The 13974-nt window shown below is 37.9% G+C and overlaps 1 long non-coding RNA gene across 1 annotated transcript; it reads left to right on the top strand.

Moving 5' to 3' along the window:
- The first annotated feature begins 6165 nt into the window (after window positions 1-6165).
- Window positions 6166-10681, top strand: LOC137229712 (uncharacterized). Its single transcript, XR_010945808.1, has 2 exons — window positions 6166-6273; window positions 10311-10681. It is a non-coding gene; the product is annotated as an uncharacterized lncRNA (long non-coding RNA).
- Window positions 10682-13974: the final 3293 nt, after the last annotated feature.

Below are 13974 nucleotides of genomic sequence, written 5' to 3'. Positions count from 1 at the left end.
AACACAGGGTCTAATCATATGTATGGGAGATGCTTGCTAAGTGTTTGGATGGAACTGAAATTTTTGAGTCCCTTGGAGACCTGATGGAGCCAAGAATTAAGGGAGGAGGTGCTCTTGGTTGACTTGTTACAATTAGATTTCTCACTTTTATTTTGCAATGAAAATGAAATTTACAAATTCCTAGAGGCTTTTACTAGGAGTGAAATTCCAAGCTTTTATGATCCTTGTCTGTAAAGGAACTTACTGGACTCCATGCCTTAGATTACTGACCTACATCTGGATTCTAGATGGATTCATGGTTTTCCTCATAGTCTATAAATCACACATCCAAAATGAAACTTCTTTTAATCTATTCCAGCCACAGCCACTTGTCAGTATTTTGTTAGCAAGTGAAGAATGGATTGAATAAAAGGTCTTTGAATTTAGGGAACATTTTTTTCTCTTTCCTTCTATTTTATATTTGAATTAATTTTGTTCTCCTGCAGTTAAAATCTTCCTTTTCATCTATTAATTAGTAATTCTGATGATAACACTTTCTCCTTTTAAGTAGTCTTTTCACAGTTACTTTTAGGGTAAATATTTAATCAATACATATGCCTTGCTTATTGGAAAATGTGGTAGAAAACACCTCGCAAATATTATAACAGCTTGTAGAATGTTCACCACGTGAGAGGTATTGTTCTAAACATTACTCATAAAAACTCACTTCATCCTCTTGTATTATTTTTCTGTTGTTGCTATAACAAATTACCACAAATTTGGTGAATTAAAACAACACAAATTTATTTTACGTTCTGGAGTTCAAAATTCCAACATAACACAACTGGGCTAAAGTCAGCAGGGCTGCATTTTTTTCCCCTGGAGGCTCTAGGAAAGAATGCTTCCTTCTCTTTTCCAGCTTCTGGAAGCTGCCCACATTCCTTGGCTCAAAGTCCCTTCCTCCATCGTCAAAGCCAGCAACACAGCATCCCTCTGACACTGCTTATGTTGTCACTTCTCTTTCTCTGACTCTCTTCTTCTACCTCCCTCTTCCACTTGTAAGGACTCTTGTGATTATCTTGGGTCCAGATAGGTAGCCCTCCATGATCTCCCTATTTTAGGGTCAACGGATTAGCAACTTTGGTTTCATCTGCAACTTAATTCCCCTTTGCTACATAAGGTAACACACAGTTTCTAGAGTTTAGAACATGGATATTATGGGCATATTAGCCTGCTACCATACCTCTCAACAACACTATAGTACTTATGGAACTACTATTATTATTGCCCCCACTTTACAGATAAGACACAGAGAAGCTATGTGGATTCCCTAAGGTCACAAAACTGATATTTGAACCCAGGCAGTCTGGGTTTGGAGCCTTTGCTCATAAAAACGACATTTATATCGAGATAACTCACCATCAACATATTGTTGTACTTTTTATTTTAATGTCTTTTTTTGGTGCTTTTTTAACATAATTGTTAGATTATAGGCATAATTTTGTAGCCTTTTTTCCTTATACTATTTCTATTTAACATTACTACATGAACTTCCCCCACATCTTTAAAATGTCTGTATGGCATCCAATTTCAGCCTCAGGGCCTTTGCACCTGCTATGTCCCCTGAATGCAGTGCCTGTCCTTATATCCATGTGGCTTACTCCCTCTTCACTATGCAAAGGTCATCTCAACAAGGAAGCCTTCTTTGACCACTGTTTCTAAATGAGCATGTTATCACTCTCAATCTGCCCAATTCTCTTTATTTGCTTCATATCATTTGTCACTAACTGATTTCATGTAATATATTTATCATTTGTCTCCCTTACTAGAATGTAAACTCCATGAAGACAGGGACTCTATTTTGCTCATTGATGTAGACATTCAATAATTATTTCTTGAATGAATGAATGAACAGTGGAAATTTTAAAATTAAGGAAAGCCATTCACAACACCAGTATGTTAACAAGGAACAGCTGTCCTCATGTTGTATTCATTGCCTGTCTGCAAATATAATTTTATGTAATTATAGCATAGAGGCAATTATATACATGTGTGTGTTTAACTAAATTTCAAATCTTACACATTTTCCTTTTTGCTCCATGGTTTTCATAACTATTAGTCTTAATGGCTGTATGGAAAACATTAAATTGATATACATAATTAATTAAGCAATATTCCATTCACTGTCACTTAGGTTATACTTTGCTCTTATTAACCATGTGTTTAATCTTTCACAGGTAAGATAATCTCTTTGAGCTCATTTCCTCATTAGGAAAAGAATATCTAGATTATTACTGTTAAATATAACTTAGATAAAGTACCCAGATAATGCCTGACAAATAATTGTTACTCAGTAAATTATAGTTTCCTTTATTTTGGTTTCATTTCTAATATATTCCTATTACAAAATAGTGCTTCATTGAACACTTGCTGCTGTTGAAAATTTTGTATTCTTTACTTTAGAATAGATATCCAGGAGTGGTATTACTATGTTGGAGTGGTTAAAAATATTTGCTAAATTAATAAAACTGAATCAATTTAGAGTAAATATCCATATCTTGGTTTTAAGTATGAATTTCCCTAAAGGCAGATAAGTGATATTATTCTTAATATTATATTTTATTTAGAGTATAAAGTTTTTATTATTTCAGAAATATTTTTTTCTATTCCCAGTAATATGTTAATTCTTTCAAGGTATAACTCTCCTTTATGCCTTAAAACATTCAGAATTTTGTTTAAAGTTGCAAAATGATGATCTCACCTCTTTCTGGGCTGAGTGGATTGCTCGTTTACTCTAGTTCTGAATCTCCTTTGAATTTCTTAGAATTGGTGCCTAAATCATTTCCTTCTATGTTTTTTTCTTTTAATTTGACAAATCTTTCTAATTTAACAGTTGCTCTTAAAAATAGATTCATCATCAGTTTGTTGCTATAGTTGTCTGCATCTTTCCTGGTCTCAATTTAGTCACAGCATCTGTGCAAAATGGTATAAAGTTATTTATTACTCTACGATCCAAAGGGAATGCTTGATTTCTGACATTTATATTCCCTTGAACATAAAAGCCAGATAAAAAGAAAATCAGACTTCATGCTCTGGGGACTGAACAGATTGCTCACCATGGTTAGGGGGGACTGTCCTCCCCCGCCTCCTTTTCCTGAATTATAAATACATTTTCAAGGCTTGTGTCCCCAAGTGACCAGATATTTTCCTTCTAAATCACATTTGAACTGGGGGGGAAAACCTATTGGGCTGGTTGCTGAATGGTTAAGAAAATAGTCTTCGGAGGCCTGTGGACCTGAGTGGGTCCTCAGCACCTCTGTGACTGGAGCCAGTGCTCTGCCACTGCTCCTCAGATTCCTGAGCTGTCAGTGTGATGATAATCACTAGTTCATAGTTTGTGTAAGGAGTGAATGAATGCAAAGTGTATGCAAGACAATGGAGTAATTTTATATGTTTGATGTAGTAAATTTTATATCCAGACAAACCATTATTTAAGTAGTAGGATGTAATAAAGATATCCTCAGGCATATATGACCTCAGAAGGTTTACTACACAAAGATCTTATAAATCCAGAAGAAAATGGTAAGCTATGTGGGATAAAAAAAAGCATTATAGATTGAATGTGTCATCCCAAAATTCACCTGTTAAAATCTTACTCCCTCCCCAAAGTGATGGTATTAGGAAGTGGGGCTTGAGGGAGGTAATTAGGATTAGATGAGGTTATGGGGGTGAAGCTCTTATGAATGCAGTTAGTATCCTTATAACAGTCACAAGAGAGGTTGCTTCCTTTCTCTTTCCTTTATGTGAGAATACAAGGTGAAGGAAGTAGTCCGCATCCCAGAAGAGGCTTCTCAGAAGAACTTGTCCATGCTAACACCATGATCTCTGAATTCTAGCCTCTGGGATTGTGAGAAATAAATGTTTGTTGTTTAAATCACTCATGTTTGGGAATTCCCTGGTGGTCCAGTGGTTAAGACCCCATGCTCCCAATGCAGGGGACCCAGATTCAATCCCTGGTGGGGGAACTAGATCCCGTATGCCACAACTAAGTGTTTGCATGCCGCAGTGAAGATCCCATGTGCTGCAACTAAGACCTGGCACAGCCAAATAAATATTAGAAATAAATAAATTGCTCATGTTTGGTAATTTGCTATAGCAGTCCAAACTGACTGAGGTAGTTAGTAACTTAGTAAAGTTCACTGTTGTTTCAAAAGAAAGGACCATAAAAAGTATATTCATAATGATCTGGAACAAAATTATGGTTGTTTAAAAACATAGTTGGGAGAAAGAAAGGTGTAGAGACCAGAGGTGAAGAGATGCAAAGTGCTTGTTTTATTTATGAAGTGTATATTGACATTACTAATTTAAGAAATTAAATGATAAATATAAATAAAACTTTTGGTTTTAATAAATTTGGCATAACCATCAAATAATAAGCATAGAATATGTAAACTTCAAATGAGAAGATGAGAACCCAATTTATCTTTTGAAGGGCAGCAAAAGAGAAAAAGAAGCAGAATAAAAACGTAGTAAATTGAAAAGATGAAAAGGGTGGTGGAAAGGCATTCTCATATAAAAATAATACTAAATGCAAATGGACTTAGCTTACTGGACGAAAGACAGAGTTTCAGAGATATATTTTAAAAGTATGTCCCGCAGGGCTTCCCTGGTGGCGCAGTGGTTGGGAGTCCGCCTGCCGATGCAGGGGACACTGGTTCGTGCCCCGGTCTGGGAGGATCCCACATGCCGCGGAGTGGCTGCGCCCGTGAGCTATGGCCGCTGAGCCTGCGCGTCCGGAGCCTGTGCTCCGCAACGGGAGAGACCACAACAGTGAGAGGCCTGCGTACCACAAAAAAAAAAAAAAAAAAAAAAAAAGTATGTCCCACAAATAGAGATTTTAGAAGAGGCACATTTAAAACTGAAAGATAAAGAAAATTTGAAATTACATGTATGGCAAAATATAAGCTGGATAAAGTTGTGATAGCAATTTTGATATTAAAAGAAGAATTCAAGGTGAAAACATAAGGGTAATAGTGTAGCATAAAAGAACAATAGATTAAGAAACTAATGAGAAACATATATGTACCTTACAAGATAGGGTAAAAGAAAAACCACAGGGGCTTCCCTCGTGGTGCAGTGGTTGAGAGTTTGCCTGCCGATGCAGGGGACACGGGTTTGTGCCCCGGTCCAGGAAGATGCAGCGGAGTGGCTAGGCCCGTGAGCCATGGCCGCTGAGCCTGCGTGTCCGGAACCTGTGCTCTGCAACGGGAGAGGCCACAACAGTGAGAGGCCCGCGTACAGAAAAAAAAAAAAAAAAAGCCACAAACAGAATTATGGGGGAAAATGAAGTAAAACATTTAAACATACTCCTTTCAGAAACTGCTAGATCAAGCAACATGTAAATGCATTACTAAAAACTTTGGTGAAAGAGAAAAATTATAAGAAAAATTGCAAAATACTTAAAATTGAACAAATGAAAACACTACAAGCTAAATTTGTGGACCCAGCTACAGTAGTACAGAGAGTGAAATTTATAGCTCTAAAAATGTTTATCACTAAACCACACAGATGAAAACAAATGAGCTAAAGATCGACAGTTGTAGAAATTGGAAAAAAGTAACAGAGCAAATTAAAACAACCAAAGAGAAAAGATGTGTTAGATATAAGGGAAAAAAATCAATGAATTAGAGAATAACAATTACTAATGACTGCCCACTAAGAGGTGAAACAAAATTGAAGAATCAGAAAAGGAGAAACTAAATAAAAGGACTGGGAGTAGACATCAACTCTACTTAAATATGGAACTGAGACTAAGTAATTGTGAGAATCACAAGTACAGAAGAGAATGCAAATACTGTAAACCATCACTTGTTGGAACAATAATAAAATAATTGTGTTAGGCTGAATAATGCCCCCTAAAAGTTAGCTATGTCCTAATCCCCAGAACCTGTGAATTTTACCTTAAATGGAAAATAGAACTTCATAGATGTGACTAAGTTACGATGGGGAGATCATTGTGCCTTATCTGGATCAGCCCGTAATACAGTCACACGTTTTCTTTTAATTAGAGATAGAGGGAGATGTGACAGAAGAGGAGAAGACCATGTGACCACAGAGGCAGAGATTGGAATGACACAGCCACAAGCCAAGGAATGCTGGAAGCCACCCAAAGTGGGAAGAAACAAGGCAAGGATTCTCTCCTAAAGCCTTCAGAGAGAGCGTGGCCCTGCCGACACCTTGATTCTAGCCCAGTGAAATTGATTTTGGACCTCTAGCTTCCAGAACAGTAAGAAGGTAAATTTCTGTTGTTTCAGGCACCAAGTCTGTGGTGACTTGTTATAGTATCACAGGAAAATAATATAATAACCAAGGAAAATTTGAGGTGGGGAGAGGGGAAAGAGGGAAAGGAAGTGCAATATAGTAATTTCCTCATCTCTAACAGAGAGTTAATAAATATTGTCTAAAGCTAAATAAAAAGAACTTTAATGACCTTACCCCTTAATGTTTTCATATTTTTAAAGAAATTTTTTTGGTATTATCTCTGACAGTTATGCAGATTTACTTCAGTTTCTTTTTAATCCTGTTAAAATCAAGCAGAAATTTATTATATCTATTTTTTCAAGACCATATACAAAGCATGATTTTTTTTGTAAAATATGTTCATCTATATTGCTCTGTACTTATTCTTCCCTTTCTGTGGGACATAGAAAAATATCTGGAATAAGGTGATCAAATATTAATGATGGTTGTTTTAGGTAGTGAAATTTTGGATGAAATTTAAACATTTTTCTTTGTACTTTTCTGTATTTAGTTAACTTTTAAAAAATAACAAGCACACTATCTATCTACATCTATCTATCTATCTATCTATCTATAATTTTTACAAATACAGAGTCAGTATTCTTTTTTGGGGGGTATCTAAGTGAATGTTTATTTACTTATTTAAAAATTTTTTAAAAAATTTTATTGGAGTATAGTTGATTTACAATGTTGTGTTAGTTTCTGGTGTACAGCAAAGTGAATCAGATATACATATACATATATCCACTCTTTTTAAAGATTCTTTTCCCAAATAGGCCATTACAGAGTATTGAGTAGAGTTCCCTGTGATATACAGTAGGTTCTTATTAGTTATCTATTTTATATATAGTAGTGTGTATATGTCAATCCCAATCTCCCAATTTACCCTCTCCCCCTTTTCCCCTGGTAACCATAGGTTTGTTTTCTATATCTGTGACTCTACTTCTGTTTTGTAACTAATAAACTTGGTTACAAAACAGAAGACTATGATTTAAAATTATAAATTATTTTTTAAATTATTAAAAATTTTAAAATTATTTAAAAATTATTAAAATTATTTTAAGAAATCTGAAGTCTCTTTTTTGTGTGTTCTTTGCAGGCTAATCATTTAGAATTTCCTCAGTCATTTCTCTTATAACCCACCTTTCAGACCCCTCAGTTCACATGCTGGATTTTCCATGCCCTTCTTAAAATGAAATGAATACAAAACAATATGCTGTGAATGGTTTGACCCTGTCCAAGATCAACAAGACTTTTTCTGTATATTTTCCTGAAATGCTTGAGATACTGCTCCCCGAAACTCCCTAAAAACTGTGACACAAAATACTAGATATGTGGAGAAGAAATCAGGGGATAAGGCTGTCTGAAATGTCCCAAATTTAATATTACTGTGGATTTTGTCTCTGGGGAGATGCTATGATTCAAATGTTTGTGTCCTCTCAAAATTACTATGTTGAAGTCTTAATGCCCAATGTGCCTTTGAGAAGCAGTTGGGTCATAAAGATGGAACCCTCATGAATGCAATTAGTGCTTTGTAAAACAGACCCCAGAGAACATGTTTGCTTCCCTTTCACCGTGTGAGGATACAGGGAGAAGGTACTGTCCATGACCTAGAAAGTGGGCCAAACAACGAATCTGCAGGCACTGTGATCTTGGCCTTCCCAGCCTCCAGAGCTGTGAGAAATACATTTCTGTTGTTTCTAAGCTACTCAATCTGTGATATTTTATTATAGCAGCAGGAATAGACTAAGACAGGAAATTTATTGAGGATAGAAATCGTATAGTTAAAGAGTCCATTAGCATCCCTTCAATAGTTTGCATCCTGGTCAGTGAAGATGGGCGTGAGCAGTAATATTCTTCCTGGCATACTGGCTGTCCTGCAACTGAGTAAGCATAGTGACTCTGTGAAGTTTCCAAAATAAAGCAAATGACAGTTTGTGCTCCCTCACAATGACCATATTCATTCAGTTTTTTAGCTGGTATACATCCTGCTTGCAGAAAGCACCTTTGAGTGGCAGACACTTTGCTTCTGTTAGTGCCCAAGAGGGTTTGGCATTGACTGTGCACTTATCATGGTAGGCCGTGTGCCTGTCAATCTCTGGGTGATAGGGCTGCCTCTCTAGGCTCCTCTGATTGCCTGAGGAACAGAGAGTGTTGTTGTATACAGCTACCCTTTTGATACCTTTCTTTTCTTTCGTTGTTCTGGCAACTGGGACCCCTGCATAATAAGACTGCCAAGCCAGGTAAGGAAATGGCTGGTGACGTGAAATGACCCTGGACTGGGAATCAGGAGATTTGGGATTTATTTCTGTTCTGCCACTAATTTTTTATGCGCCTCCTGAAAAATAATTTATTTCCTTGTGCCTTTTTTCTCAGCTGTATATGAGGTGGTTGGACTGGAGCAAAGTTCTTTACAGTTTTATCATTCTGTCACCCTCACACTTAATATTTAATCAGCAGCAATAATAGGGATGTTTCTATCCATGTATGTGTTTTTAATTTAGTGTCATTATCATAAATAATAGTGGTCAGGAATGATCCTTCTGGAATATTGGAGCTGAAGCTCCTCTGAGTGCTTTTGTGAAAACATTATCTCAAAGTAAATGACATTTATCTCTCAGTTAGGTAGTAAAGGACAGGAATGGAATTTACATTCTACTGATTTATGCCCTTATTTTATTGACTTCATTAAACTTTGCATTTAAACACTGTATATGTGTGTAATTTATTAGAAAATTAAATGGCAGTGACATTTGATACAGGCAGATGAGATGGAAAGGTTACATTTGCATGAATCCATGCTTTAGTTTTTAGTTTTAAGTTCTGAATTATAGCAGAGTCTTTTCTCTAGTTATTAACCCATTTTACAATATATTGATTAAACTATCATCTGCTTGGAACTAGGAACTGTTTTTCATGGCTTTCAGTAAGCATTCCATAAATTGTTGAAAGAAGGAGTGCCAGAGGCAATCATGCAACCGTGTGGATGGACACTGGTTCCATCCATGATCTAATCTGAGTGAAGCCAGCCCTCTGTTGGTGGTAAATTCTTTAGGTGCTTTTGGTCACTTTCCCCCATTTCCCTTAGATATTTTTCCAAACTTTCATCATTAACCATAAGCCACTTATACAACTCTTGCTGCCTTCACTTTCAGCAAATGACTCCCACACCTCCTTCCCTAAGAAAACTGAGGTCATCTCAGGGCAATGATGCTGCAACTCACTGACTTTGATGCTCTACAGACAGTAACACCTTGTTTAATGCTATTAAGTGGTCGGGAGTTCTGGGGTCTGGGAACACAGCACCCATCACATTATATCTGATTGTGTTATTGCCGGGTGTGTTACAGTTGAATATGCCAATCAAGTATTGCACTCTTTCTCACAGACCCAAACTCCTCCAATTCTTATCTTTCTTTCATTACAAACCAGAAATATGTCTATACACCTACCCATTCTTTCCTCCCTTCCAGCAGAATCCTTCCTTTTCAAAGTCCACCTTCCACCAATGCATTTGATCTCTTCATCCCCTGCCTTCTCCAAGACCATGCTTTTTCTCTTGTGTCTTCGATTTCTCTCTCTCTGCTGCTTATTTTTGTCAATCTAATTCACTTTTGCATTCATTCATTCAGATCAGATTGAATTATTGATCCTAATTCTTCCCTCCCCTTTAATAGGATTATACATCCACCCCTTTGCCATATAACTTGGCAGTGTTCTCTTGCTCTCATTTCTCTGGGTCTGTTTCCTCATGTGCAAAAGGAAGTAGTTGAATGAGATCAAATTTTTTATATAGTTTAATATCCTGTGACACACTCAATATTTAATCAGCAGCAACGATATGTGTTTTGAGTTGAGTGTCATAATTCTGAATAATAGTGGACAGAATATACTTTCCCACTTCTTTGGTGTTGGACTTGGTCCTGTGATTTGCTGTGACCAGTGGAAGGTTCACAGAAGTAACAGTGTGGCAATCACAGCCCAGGCTTCAAGAAGCATGACATGATTTTGCCTGCCTTCTTGTTTTCCAGTGATCTGCTGAGAGAAGAACATGCCCCAGGCAGCCTCTAGCCCAAAAAGAATGAAGAAACACATGGTGTGGAGCTGAACACAACCCACAGCCTGGAGCCAGGCTCAGCAGAGCTCATCTGAGATCAGCTGAACTCAAGCTGACCCATAGATTCATGGGCACGAAAGGAATGCTTGTTATTTTCAGACATTGAATTTTAGGAGGATTTGTTATTTAGCATTACTGTAGCAAAACTAACTCATACACTACCCAATCTACTTTTCCACTCGACAATTATTTATTGGTAACTAATAAATGCCAGGCACTTATTGTAGGCTTCAGGGATACTATGGTGAATAAAACAAAGCAGGCAAAAATATATGAACAAAGTGATTTCACATTCTGACAAATGCTATGAATGAAACAGATTGGGGTGAAAAACAGGGATGGGGGCCATGGAAGAGTGTACTTTTGGTTTGGGTGGTCAGGGAAAGCCTCTGCAAACCCATGTGAATAAGACATAAATGACAAGAAGGAGGCAACCAGAGGATGATCCAACCATAACACATTCCTGCAATGGAAGAGCAAAGTCCTGCAGTGGAAAGTCCTTGGCCTTGGAACAGACTTGTGTCTCTCAAATAAGCAAAAGCTGTAAAATTAACATTAAACATAATTCCAACCAGTAGAAACTGGGCTGATATCTAGAAATAAAACCAAGCCTCAGGCAGCAGCTAAGCCAGAATAGAAAACCAGGGTGGCTGCAAAGAGGGGCCGATTCCGGACTTGCCTTTTTGGCTGCTCGTCACGGACACCTAGGGTGGGTCAGACTTAGTGCGCAGCTGACAGATAGCTGTTGTTGCACTGAATTGGATACAGTTTCTCTTCATTGTCTGCATCTTGTTTAGTATTTCTTGGGCTAAAGCTTTTTCATCTCAGCTTGAGATGCATTACATAATTTTCACCGGATGCAAATGATTTCACAATTTTCTATGGGAAAACTCTGTTGTTTTTCTTTTGTTGTTTTCTTTCCCCCCATTCTTTTAATCAAAGTTACATGCATACATGGTTTGAAGAGTCAAATAAGTCTATAAAGTTTCTTATAAGAAACAACCATCCTCCATGAGCAGCTTCCTCACACTCACATCCACCTATCCCAGAAACACTTGAACCTCTTTTACTTGATTATTTGGCCTTTTGCCTTCATGTCTTTAAATAACAGACATTGCTACTTCTTGATTTGCCATTTTTGGATATTTTATATTGATTCCTCACAACTGACTATGAGAATTTAATTTTCTTTCTTCCCTCCTCTCCCATGAAATACATATATCTATTCTATCACCTTTTCCTCTCAGTATAATGCTATGGTAATTCTACTTACATCAGCTTTCAGTATTTACATTATCATTTATAGAAATGCTTTTAACAGGTGAATCATACAATAAAAAGTAATTACTTTTCTTTTCTGCCTCTAAGATGGTCCCCAATGATCCCTGCCTACTAGTATTCAAGGCTTTACATATTCCCCTCCCTTGAGTGAGAGCTGGGCTTATATTTGTTGCTTCTAACAAATAGAAGATGGCAGAAGCAATGAGATGTCACTTATGAGATGAGGTGACATAAAGACAGCTTCCATTTGGGGCACTGTCTTTTGTTCACACACTCTAAGTGTGATAAAGATCTAAAGATGTCCCCCCAAATTCCCATTCCCTAGTTATTCAATCAAACACTAATCTCAGTACTGCTGTGAAGGGATTTTACAGATGGAATTAAGGTTCCTAATTAGCTAACCCTAAAATAGGAAGTATTATGAACTAAGTGTTTGTGTTCCCCCAGATTCATATGTTGAAATCCTAATACCCAATGTGATTGTATTAAGAGGTAGGCCTTTGGGAAGTAATTAGGTCTTGAGGGTGAAACGCTCATGAATGGGATTAGTAGTGTTATGAAAGGGACCCCAGACAGCTTTCTCAGCCCTTCTGTCATGTGAGCACCCAGTGAGAAGACTGCTGTCTATGAAGAAGGAAGCAGGTCCTCCTCATATACAGAATCTCTCAATGTCTTGATCTTGAACTTCCTAGCCTCCAGAAATGTGAGAAATAAATGTCTGTCGTTCAAGCCACCCAGTTTATGGGAGTTTTGTTATAGCAGCCCAAACAGATTGCAACAGGGAAATTATTCTGGGTCATCCAAATAGGCCACTGTAATCACATGAACCCTTGAAGGCAGAAGAGCCAGGTGGAGATGAGGCAAAAGAAACAGGAGATATGTGACAGAAGGGGAAACCAAAGAGATTCAAAATGTTAGAAGGACTCAGTTCCCCATCACTGGCTCTGAAGATGAAGGGGGTCATGAGCCAGGGAATGTGGGCTTTAGAAGCTGAGTGTGACTCCTGGTCAACAGCCAAAAGGAAATGACAGCCCAGTCCTACTACCACATGGGACTGAATTCTGCCAACCACATGAAGAGTCTGGAAGTGGATTCTCCCCCAGAGCTCCAGACAAGACCCCGGTCTGGCTGACAGATTTTATTCAGCTTTTGAGACTCAGATCAGAGGCTCTGAGCCTACCTGGACTTCTGACCCACAGAGCTTCAGATAATAAGTGGGTGTATTTTTTTGGTTTTTTTTTGCTGTACGCGGGCCTCTCACTGTTGTGGCCTCTCCCATTGCGGAGCAACAGGCTCCAGACACGCAGGCTTAGCGGCCATGGCTCACGGGCCCAGCCACTCCACAGCATGTGGGATCTTCCTGGACCCGGGCACGAATCCGTGTCCCCTGCATCGGCAGGCGGACTCTCAACAACTGCACCACCAGGGAAGCCCTAAGTGGGTGTTTTTTAAGCTGCTAAATTTGTAGTAATTGTTACAGCATCAATAGAAAACAAAAACACGGCAGAAACCACTGGTCAAGTTGTGAGCATACAAAGGGAATTGGGGAAGTGGTAGTGTCAAGGATCCATCATGATAAGGCTACTTTATTAAATAAAATTTTCTCAAAAGATTACTCGAGAGAGGTCATGCATTTACTCAACAAATGCTTATTGAGTGCATGCTGGCAACACTACCATGAATAAGACAATGGTTCTGTTTTTGTGACTTTCACAATTCTAATCAGAAAAAAGGGTGTGTGGCTATTGATTACTTTTGTGTTCTGTTCTTCCAAGTCTACTCATAACCAGGGGAGAATTCATCATACTTATTTTGATACTTTTTAGGAAAATCTAAAATTATTTGACAAACATTTAATAAACACTGACTAAACCCTCAGATTGTTCCAGGTCCCATGTGGTAAAAAATGATTCCTGGCCTCACAACTCTTATGTAAGGAGAAGGCAGATGTGGAAGTGTATTGCTACTGCACAGTGCAATGCTTTTAAGAGGAGAAGGGAAGGGGGCCCAAGGAGGAGCAAGGTTAGGTTTCTAGAGCACTGATCGAGATGCACACTAGTTAGATATTTTTAATTTAGCAAGAACTGACTTTTTCACTTTGTCTTTCAGAATAACAAGGAAGACAGCATTTCCTTCTCATCCTCTTATTTCTGATTCTAGTACAGATCCCAGAGAAAGGTAAGAATGCATTGCCCTTGAGCATTGCCTAAATTTTTACTTCTGCTCATAAAAAGTAGGGGTCTATTAGATATTTGGCCTTGAGCTAGACAGATGTGTTTGTGCAATAGCAGATTAGG

Source organism: Pseudorca crassidens, chromosome 9 (genome assembly GCF_039906515.1).
Source record: "Pseudorca crassidens isolate mPseCra1 chromosome 9, mPseCra1.hap1, whole genome shotgun sequence".
NCBI lineage: Eukaryota > Metazoa > Chordata > Mammalia > Artiodactyla > Delphinidae > Pseudorca > Pseudorca crassidens.
Note: the sequence above shows the minus strand (reverse complement) of the source record. Positions and strands in the feature narration are given on the sequence as shown.